The sequence below is a fragment of the Tachypleus tridentatus genome, unplaced genomic scaffold (genome assembly GCF_004210375.1).
Source record: "Tachypleus tridentatus isolate NWPU-2018 unplaced genomic scaffold, ASM421037v1 Hic_cluster_2, whole genome shotgun sequence".
NCBI lineage: Eukaryota > Metazoa > Arthropoda > Merostomata > Xiphosura > Limulidae > Tachypleus > Tachypleus tridentatus.
In genome coordinates this window covers 60498908-60511533 of record NW_027467782.1, presented here as the reverse complement: position 1 = coordinate 60511533, position 12626 = coordinate 60498908, and positions in this window count along the sequence as shown.

Below are 12626 nucleotides of genomic sequence, written 5' to 3'. Positions count from 1 at the left end.
ACTGACTAATAACAGAACATATAAAGTGAGACCCATCATAACTGACTAATAACAGAACATATAAAGTGAGACCCATCATAACTGACTAATAACAGAACATATAAAGTGAGACCCATCATAACTGACTAATAACAGAACATATAAAGTGAGACCCATCATAACTGACTAATAACAGAACATATAAAGTGAGACCCATCATAACTGACTAATAACAGAACATATAAAGTGAGACCCATCATAACTGACTAATAACAGAACATATAAAGTGAGACCCATCATAACTGACTAATAACAGAACATATAAAGTGAGACCCATCATAACTGACTAATAACAGAACATATAAAGTGAGACCCATCATAACTGACTAATAACAGAACATATAAAGTGAGACCCATCATAACTGACTAATAACAGAACATATAAAGTGAGACCCATCATAACTGACTAATAACAGAACATATAAAGTGAGACCCATCATAACTGACTAATAACAGAACATATAAAGTGAGACCCATCATAACTGACTAATAACAGAACATATAAAGTGAGACCCATCATAACTGACTAATAACAGAACATATAAAGTGAGACCCATCATAACTAACTAATAACAGAACATATAAAGTGAGACCCATCATAACTAACTAATAACAGAACATATAAAGTGAGACCCATCATAACTGACTAATAACAGAACATATAAAGTGAGACCCATCATAACTGACTAATAACAGAACATATAAAGTGAGACCCATCATAACTGACTAATAACAGAACATATAAAGTGAGACCCATCATAACTAACTAATAACAGAACTAATAACAGAACATATAAAGTGAGACCCATCATAACTGACTAATAACAGAACATATAAAGTGAGACCCATCATAACTGACTAATAACAGAACATATAAAGTGAGACCCATCATAACTGACTAATAACAGAACATATAAAGTGAGACCCATCATAACTGACTAATAACAGAACATATAAAGTGAGACCCATCATAACTGACTAATAACAGAACATATAAAGTGAGACCCATCATAACTGACTAATAACAGAACATATAAAGTGAGACCCATCATAACTGACTAATAACAGAACATATAAAGTGAGACCCATCATCATAACTGACTAATAACAGAACATATAAAGTGAGACCCATCATAACTGACTAATAACAGAACATATAAAGTGAGACCCATCATAACTGACTAATAACAGAACATATAAAGTGAGACCCATCATAACTGACTAATAACAGAACATATAAAGTGAGACCCATCATAACTGACTAATAACAGAACATATAAAGTGAGACCCATCATAACTGACTAATAACAGAACATATAAAGTGAGACCCATCATAACTGACTAATAACAGAACATATAAAGTGAGACCCATCATAACTGACTAATAACAGAACATATAAAGTGAGACCCATCATAACTGACTAATAACAGAACATATAAAGTGAGACCCATCATAACTGACTAATAACAGAACATATAAAGTGAGACTAATAACAGAACATATAAAGTGAGACCCATCATAACTGACTAATAACAGAACATATAAAGTGAGACCCATCATAACTGACTAATAACAGAACATATAAAGTGAGACCCATCATAACTGACTAATAACAGAACATATAAAGTGAGACCCATCATAACTGACTAATAACAGAACATATAAAGTGAGACCCATCATAACTGACTAATAACAGAACATATAAAGTGAGACCCATCATAACTGACTAATAACAGAACATATAAAGTGAGACCCATCATAACTGACTAATAACAGAACATATAAAGTGAGACCCATCATAACTGACTAATAACAGAACATATAAAGTGAGACCCATCATAACTGACTAATAACAGAACATATAAAGTGAGACCCATCATAACTGACTAATAACAGAACATATAAAGTGAGACCCATCATAACTGACTAATAACAGAACATATAAAGTGAGACCCATCATAACTGACTAATAACAGAACATATAAAGTGAGACCCATCATAACTGACTAATAACAGAACATATAAAGTGAGACCCATCATAACTGACTAATAACAGAACATATAAAGTGAGACCCATCATAACTAACTAATAACAGAACATATAAAGTGAGACCCATCATAACTGACTAATAACAGAACATATAAAGTGAGACCCATCATAACTGACTAATAACAGAACATATAAAGTGAGACCCATCATAACTGACTAATAACAGAACATATAAAGTGAGACCCATCATAACTGACTAATAACAGACATATAAAGTGAGACCCATCATAACTGACTAATAACAGAACATATAAAGTGAGACCCATCATAACTGACTAATAACAGAACATATAAAGTGAGACCCATCATAACTAACTAATAACAGAACATATAAAGTGAGACCCATCATAACTGACTAATAACAGAACATATAAAGTGAGACCCATCATAACTGACTAATAACAGAACATATAAAGTGAGACCCATCATAACTGACTAATAACAGAACATATAAAGTGAGACCCATCATAACTAACTAATAACAGAACATATAAAGTGAGACCCATCATAACTGACTAATAACAGAACATATAAAGTGAGACCCATCATAACTGACTAATAACAGAACATATAAAGTGAGACCCATCATAACTGACTAATAACAGAACATATAAAGTGAGACCCATCATAACTGACTAATAACAGAACATATAAAGTGAGACCCATCATAACTGACTAATAACAGAACATATAAAGTGAGACCCATCATAACTGACTAATAACAGAACATATAAAGTGAGACCCATCATAACTGACTAATAACAGAACATATAAAGTGAGACCCATCATAACTGACTAATAACAGAACATATAAAGTGAGACCCATCATAACTGACTAATAACAGAACATATAAAGTGAGACCCATCATAACTGACTAATAACAGAACATATAAAGTGAGACCCATCATAACTAACTAATAACAGAACATATAAAGTGAGACCCATCATAACTGAACTAATAACAGAACATATAAAGTGAGACCCATCATAACTGACTAATAACAGAACATATAAAGTGAGACCCATCATAACTGACTAATAACAGAACATATAAAGTGAGACCCATCATAACTAACTAATAACAGAACATATAAAGTGAGACCCATCATAACTGACTAATAACAGAACATATAAAGTGAGACCCATCATAACTAATAACAGAACTAATAACAGAACATATAAAGTAAAGTGAGACCCATCATAACTGACTAATAACAGAACATATAAAGTGAGACCCATCATAACTAACTAATAACAGAACATATAAGTGAGACCCATCATAAGACTAATAACAGAACATATAAAGTGAGACCCATCATAACTGACTAATAACAGAACATATAAAGTGAGACCCATCATAACTGACTAATAACAGAACATATAAAGTGAGACCCATCATAACTGACTAATAACAGAACATATAAAGTGAGACCCATCATAACTGACTAATAACAGAACATATAAAGTGAGACCCATCATAACTGACTAATAACAGAACATATAAAGTGAGACCCATCATAACTGACTAATAACAGAACATATAAAGTGAGACCCATCATAACTGACTAATAACAGAACATATAAAGTGAGACCCATCATAACTGACTCATAACTATCTAACTAATAACAGAACATATAAAGTGAGACCCATCATAAATAACAGAACATATAAAGTGAGACCCATCATAACTGACTAATAACAGAACATATAAAGTGAGACCCATCATAACTGACTAATAACAGAACATATAAAGTGAGACCCATCATAACTGACTAATAACAGAACATATAAAGTGAGACCCATCATAACTGACTAATAACAGAACATATAAAGTGAGACCCATCATAACTGACTAATAACAGAACATATAAAGTGAGACCCATCATAACTAACTAATAACAGAACATATAAAGTGAGACCCATCATAACTAACTAATAACAGAACATATAAAGTGAGACCCATCATAACTGACTAATAACAGAACATATAAAGTGAGACCCATCATAACTGACTAATAACAGAACATATAAAGTGAGACCCATCATAACTGACTAATAACAGAACATATAAAGTGAGACCCATCATAACTAACTAATAACAGAACATATAAAGTGAGACCCATCATAACATCAACAGAACATATAAAGTGAGACCCATCATAACTAACTAATAACAGAACATATAAAGTGAGACCCACTAATAACAGAACATATAAAGTGAGACCCATCATAACTAACTAATAACAGAACATATAAAGTGAGACCCATCATAACTGACTAATAACAGAACATATAAAGTGAGACCCATCATAACTAACTAATAACAGAACATATAAAGTGAGACCCATCATAACTGACTAATAACAGAACATATAAAGTGAGACCCATCATAACTAACTAATAACAGAACATATAAAGTGAGACCCATCATAACTGACTAATAACAGAACATATAAAGTGAGACCCATCATAACTGACTAATAACAGAACATATAAAGTGAGACCCATCATAACTGACTAATAACAGAACATATAAAGTGAGACCCATCATAACTGAGACCCATCATAAACTAATAACAGAACATATAAAGTGAGACCCATCATAACTGACTAATAACAGAACATATAAAGTGAGACCCATCATAACTAACTAATAACAGAACATATAAAGTGAGACCCATCATAACTGACTAATAACAGAACATATAAAGTGAGACCCATCATAACTAACTAATAACAGAACATATAAAGTGAGACCCATCATAACTAACTAATAACAGAACATATAAAGTGAGACCCATCATAACTAACTAATAACAGAACATATAAAGTGAGACCCATCATAACTGACTAATAACAGAACATATAAAGTGAGACCCATCATAACTAACTAATAACAGAACATATAAAGTGAGACCATCATAACATAACAGAACATATAAAGTGAGACCCATCATAACTAACTAATAACAGAACATATAAAGTGAGACCCATCATAACTAACTAATAACAGAACATATAAAGTGAGACCCATCATAACTGACTAATAACAGAACATATAAAGTGAGACCCATCATAACTGACTAATAACAGAACATATAAAGTGAGACCCATCATAACTAACTAATAACAGAACATATAAAGTGAGACCCATCATAACTGACTAATAACAGAACATATAAAGTGAGACCCATCATAACTGACTAATAACAGAACATATAAAGTGAGACCCATCATAACTAACTAATAACAGAACATATAAAGTGAGACCCATCATAACTGACTAATAACAGAACATATAAAGTGAGACCCATCATAACTGACTAATAACAGAACATATAAAGTGAGACCCATCATAACTGACTAATAACAGAACATATAAAGTGAGACCCATCATAACTGACTAATAACAGAACATATAAAGTGAGACCCATCATAACTAACTAATAACAGAACATATAAAGTGAGACCCATCATAACTGACTAATAACAGAACATATAAAGTGAGACCCATCATAACAGAACATATAAAGTGAGACATCATAAATAACAGAACAACTAATAACAGAACATATAAAGTGAGACCCATCATAACTGACTAATAACAGAACATATAAAGTGAGACCCATCATAACTGACTAATAACAGAACATATAAAGTGAGACCCATCATAACTGACTAATAACAGAACATATAAAGTGAGACCCATCATAACTGACTAATAACAGAACATATAAAGTGAGACCCATCATAACTGACTAATAACAGAACATATAAAGTGAGACCCATCATACTAATAACAGAACATATAAAGTGAGACCCATCATAACTGACTAATAACAGAACATATAAAGTGAGACCCATCATAACTGACTAATAACAGAACATATAAAGTGAGACCCATCATAACTAACTAATAACAGAACATATAAAGTGAGACCCATCATAACTAACTAATAACAGAACATATAAAGTGAGACCCATCATAACTGACCCATCATAACTAATAACAGAACATATAAAGTGAGACCCATCATAACTGACTAATAACAGAACATATAAAGTGAGACCCATCATAACTGACTAATAACAGAACATATAAAGTGAGACATCCTAATCATAATCATAAACTAATAACAGAACATATAAAGTGAGACCCATCATAACTAACTAATAACAGAACATATAAAGTGAGACCCATCATAACTGACTAATAACAGAACATATAAAGTGAGACCCATCATAACATATAAAGTGAGACCCATCATAACTGACTAATAACAGACTAATAACAGAACATATAAAGTGAGACCCATCATAACTAACTAATAACAGAACATATAAAGTGAGACCCATCATAACTGACTAATAACAGAACATATAAAGTGAGACCCATCATAACTGACTAATAACAGAACATATAAAGTGAGACCCATCATAACTGACTAATAACAGAACATATAAAGTGAGACCCATCATAACTGACTAATAACAGAACATATAAAGTGAGACCCATCATAACTGACTAATAACAGAACATATAAAGTGAGACCCATCATAACTAACTAATAACAGAACATATAAAGTGAGACCCATCATAACTGACTAATAACAGAACATATAAAGTGAGACCCATCATAACTGAACTGACTAATAACAGAACATATAAAAGTGAGACCCATCATAACTGACTAATAACAGAACATATAAAGTGAGACCCATCATAACTGACTAATAACAGAACATATAAAGTGAGACCCATCATAACTAACTAATAACAGAATCATATAAAGTGAGACCCATCATAACTGACTAATAACAGAACATATAAAGTGAGACCCATCATAACTGACTAATAACAGAACATATAAAAAGTGAGACCCATCATAACTGACTAATAACAGAACATATAAAGTGAGACCCATCATAACTGACTAATAACAGAACATATAAAGTGAGACCCATCATAACTGACTAATAACAGAACATATAAAGTGAGACCCATCATAACTGACTAATAACAGAACATATAAAGTGAGACCCATCATAACTAACAGAACATATAAAAAAGAGACCCAATAACAGAACATATAAAGTGAGACCCATCATAACTGACTAATAACAGAACATATAAAGTGAGACCCATCATAACTGACTAATAACAGAACATATAAAGTGAGACCCATCATAACTGACTAATAACAGAACATATAAAGTGAGACCCATCATAACTGACTAATAACAGAACATATAAAGTGAGACCCATCATAACTGACTAATAACAGAACATATAAAGTGAGACCCATCATAACTAACTAATAACAGAACATATAAAGTGAGACCCATCATAACTGACTAATAACAGAACATATAAAGTGAGACCCATCATAACTGACTAATAACAGAACATATAAAGTGAGACCCATCATAACTGACTAATAACAGAACATATAAAGTGAGACCCATCATAACTGACTAATAACAGAACATATAAAGTGAGACCCATCATAACTAACTAATAACAGAACATATAAAGTGAGACCCATCATAACTGAACATATAATAACAGAACATATAAAGTGAGACCCATCATAACTGACTAATAACAGAACATATAAAGTGAGACCCATCATAACTGAGACCCATCATAACTAATAACAGAACATATAAAGTGAGACCCATCATAACTGACTAATAACAGAACATATAAAGTGAGACCCATCATAACTGACTAATAACAGAACATATAAAGTGAGACCCATCATAACTGACTAATAACAGAACATATAAAGTGAGACCCATCATAACTAACTAATAACAGAACATATAAAGTGAGACCCATCATAACTGACTAATAACAGAACATATAAAGTGAGACCCATCATAACTGACTAATAACAGAACATATAAAGTGAGACCCATCATAACTGACTAATAACAGAACATATAAAGTGAGACCCATCATAACTGACTAATAACAGAACATATAAAGTGAGACCCATCATAACTGACTAATAACAGAACATATAAAGTGAGACCCATCATAACTGACTAATAACAGAACATATAAAGTGAGACCCATCATAACTGACTAATAACAGAACATATAAAGTGAGACCCATCATAACTGACTAATAACAGAACATATAAAGTGAGACCCATCATAACTGACTAATAACAGAACATATAAAGTGAGACCCATCATAACTGACTAATAACAGAACATATAAAGTGAGACCCATCATAACTGACTAATAACAGAACATATAAAGTGAGACCCATCATAACTGACTAATAACAGAACATATAAAGTGAGACCCATCATAACTGACTAATAACAGAACATATAAAGTGAGACCCATCATAACTGACTAATAACAGAACATATAAAGTGAGACCCATCATAACTGACTAATAACAGAACATATAAAGTGAGACCCATCATAACTGACTAATAACAGAACATATAAAGTGAGACCCATCATAACTGACTAATAACAGAACATATAAAGTGAGACCCATCATAACTGACTAATAACAGAACATATAAAGTGAGACCCATCATAACTGACTAATAACAGAACATATAAAGTGAGACCCATCATAACTGACTAATAACAGAACATATAAAGTGAGACCCATCATAACTGACTAATAACAGAACATATAAAGTGAGACCCATCATAACTGACTAATAACAGAACATATAAAGTGAGACCCATCATAACTACTAATAACAGAACATATAAAGTGAGACCCATCATAACTAACTAATAACAGAACATATAAAGTGAGACCCATCATAACTGACTAATAACAGAACATATAAAGTGAGACCCATCATAACTGACTAATAACAGAACATATAAAGTGAGACCCATCATAACTGACTAATAACAGAACATATAAAGTGAGACCCATCATAACTGACTAATAACAGAACATATAAAGTGAGACCCATCATAACTGACTAATAACAGAACATATAAAGTGAGACCCATCATAACTGACTAATAACAGAACATATAAAGTGAGACCCATCATAACTGACTAATAACAGAACATATAAAGTGAGACCCATCATAACTAACTAATAACAGAACATATAAAGTGAGACCCATCATAACTAACTAATAACAGAACATATAAAGTGAGACCCATCATAACTGACTAATAACAGAACATATAAAGTGAGACCCATCATAACTAACTAATAACAGAACATATAAAGTGAGACCCATCATAACTAACTAATAACAGAACATATAAAGTGAGACCCATCATAACTAACTAATAACAGAACATATAAAGTGAGACCCATCATAACTGACTAATAACAGAACATATAAAGTGAGACCCATCATAACTGACTAATAACAGAACATATAAAGTGAGACCCATCATAACTGACTAATAACAGAACATATAAAGTGAGACCCATCATAACCAACTAATAACAGAACATATAAAGTGAGACCCATCATAACTAACTAATAACAGAACATATAAAGTGAGACCCATCATAACTGACTAATAACAGAACATATAAAGTGAGACCCATCATAACTGACTAATAACAGAACATATAAAGTGAGACCCATCATAACTGACTAATAACAGAACATATAAAGTGAGACCCATCATAACTGACTAATAACAGAACATATAAAGTGAGACCCATCATAACTAACTAATAACAGAACATATAAAGTGAGACCCATCATAACTAACTAATAACAGAACATATAAAGTGAGACCCATCATAACTGACTAATAACAGAACATATAAAGTGAGACCCATCATAACTGACTAATAACAGAACATATAAAGTGAGACCCATCATAACTGACTAATAACAGAACATATAAAGTGAGACCCATCATAACTGACTAATAACAGAACATATAAAGTGAGACCCATCATAACTGACTAATAACAGAACATATAAAGTGAGACCCATCATAACTGACTAATAACATAAGAACATATAAAGTGAGACCCATCATAACTAACTAATAACAGAACATATAAAGTGAGACCCATCATAACTGACTAATAACAGAACATATAAAGTGAGACCCATCATAACTGACTAATAACAGAACATATAAAGTGAGACCCATCATAACTGACTAATAACAGAACATATAAAGTGAGACCCATCATAACTGACTAATAACAGAACATATTAAGTGAGACCCATCATAGTCAACTAATAACAGAACATATAAAGTGAGACCCATCATAACTAACTAATAACAGAACATATAAAGTGAGACCCATCATAACTGACTAATAACAGAACATATAAAGTGAGACCCATCATAACTGACTAATAACAGAACATATAAAGTGAGACCCATCATAACTGACTAATAACAGAACATATAAAGTGAGACCCATCATAACTGACTAATAACAGAACATATAAAGTGAGACCCATCATAACTGACTAATAACAGAACATATAAAGTGAGACCCATCATAACTGACTAATAACAGAACATATAAAGTGAGACCCATCATAACTAACTAATAACAGAACATATAAAGTGAGACCCATCATAACTAACTAATAACAGAACATATAAAGTGAGACCCATCATAACTGACTAATAACAGAAGATATAAAGTGAGACCCATCATAACTTACTAATAACAGAACATATAAAGTGAGACCCATCATATCTAACTAATAACAGAACATATAAAGTGAGACTCATCATAACTGACTAATAACAGAACATATAAAGTGAGACCCATCATAACTGACTAATAACAGAACACTTTAAGTGAAACCTCTTAAACTAACTGCTCCTCAGTAGCACAATGTCTGCAGATATTCACCTCTAGATACCGTGTTTCGATTCCAGTGGTAGACAGAGAACTGATAGCTTATTATGAAATTTTGTGCTAATTTCTAAACAATCAGTCGTAACTAAATAATAATAGAACACTTAAGAACACTCGTAACTAGGTTGTAATAAACTGAAATCCTTCGTAACTTGTTATAAATGGTAGAACTGTTAAAGTGAACCCCTTCAAAAATTTGGTACTTTGATTAACTGAGCCAAAACATTAAAAAAAAATGTCTTTATACATATATATATATATACCCATGAAACTGTTGAATACATATATATATATCGAACATGTGACTCTAGACATGTATAAATAATTTCATTGTATATATACAGAACACATGACTGTAATTGTATAGTGTTTATATAAGGATTAAATCATGTGTTAAACGTAATAATAACACTTAATTACTTGATTCTTACGAACCAAGTAGACAACATTTGTTTTACTTACTGAAACGTTTAAATACTTGGCGCGCAAAGGACTGCAAGATTCCAACTCTGGACTCAAAAGACCGGGAATTGTTGATAATTTACAAACTCGGCTGATGTTTTTAAAATCAGATAATTTCATTGTGATAGAAATAAACAAATGTTAAATTAAATGTTGTCTATTGATTTACTGTTAGTTAAATAAGAACTGTTTATCAGATAGGAAGTAAAATCTCTGGACTATAAGTCCCATTAATTTATTTAATAATTCCTGAATGCCTATTGTTGTATTATTTTCTGTGTAAATTTGTTAATGATTTTAAAGAACGATAAATAGGAGACTCTACGTCAAAACTTACAAAATAGCAATAAAAAATATTTCTTTAATATGACTTAGAGACTCGAACACAAAATTCAAATTAAGTTTGTAAAAAAGTGGACTTCTTGTCTGGAACTTATTCTTCTTTCAATAGCTCCAGTCTATCGTTATTCGAAACTAATCTAGTGAACCGAGTGCATAATTAACTAGCTTATAAAAACAGTGAAACCAGTCTATCGTACACTTCAAGACAACAAACGGCCACTCCTCAAAAATCAAACTTACGACCTGCCAAAAAAAAAAAATCGAAAATGCCGTTTTCATCCACATATAGATGTAGGATATTGGGATATCACAATTGCATAACAAAATTTCAGTATGAAGAGACAAAAACTTTTTAAGTATCTTGATCATATTCGTCTGTTACAAGTTTGTGATTTTTTTTAGATTGACAATAAAACTTCAAATTTTATTATTTTCGTTTGTCAGCAAGTTAAGCCACCAGGTGTCACTTCGCTTAATTCTAGGACCCCACAAGTAAAGATTAATTCACACCTATTAAAAAAAACACTACTAATATCTGCGTTTGGTAAGCAAAAATGTGCACGAATCTGAACAATAAGCTCTCTGTGCTCCGTCCTACGCATGGACTCGTGTCCCGGATTTTATTGTCGTGAATCCGTAAACTGATCTCTGATCCAATAGAGGACACTTATCGGCTTATAACAGTATTTTCATTTTTACTAATATCTAACAGCAAACAAACAAAATCACGTAACATTTTTTATTACATATTTATAATACTTCTACGTATTTTCTTTCAGAATTTCCGCGTAAAACTACTAAAGGGCTACCTGTCTATATCCATTCATAATGTAGGAACTGATAGAACGAAAGGAAGGCAGTTATTCAACAACACCC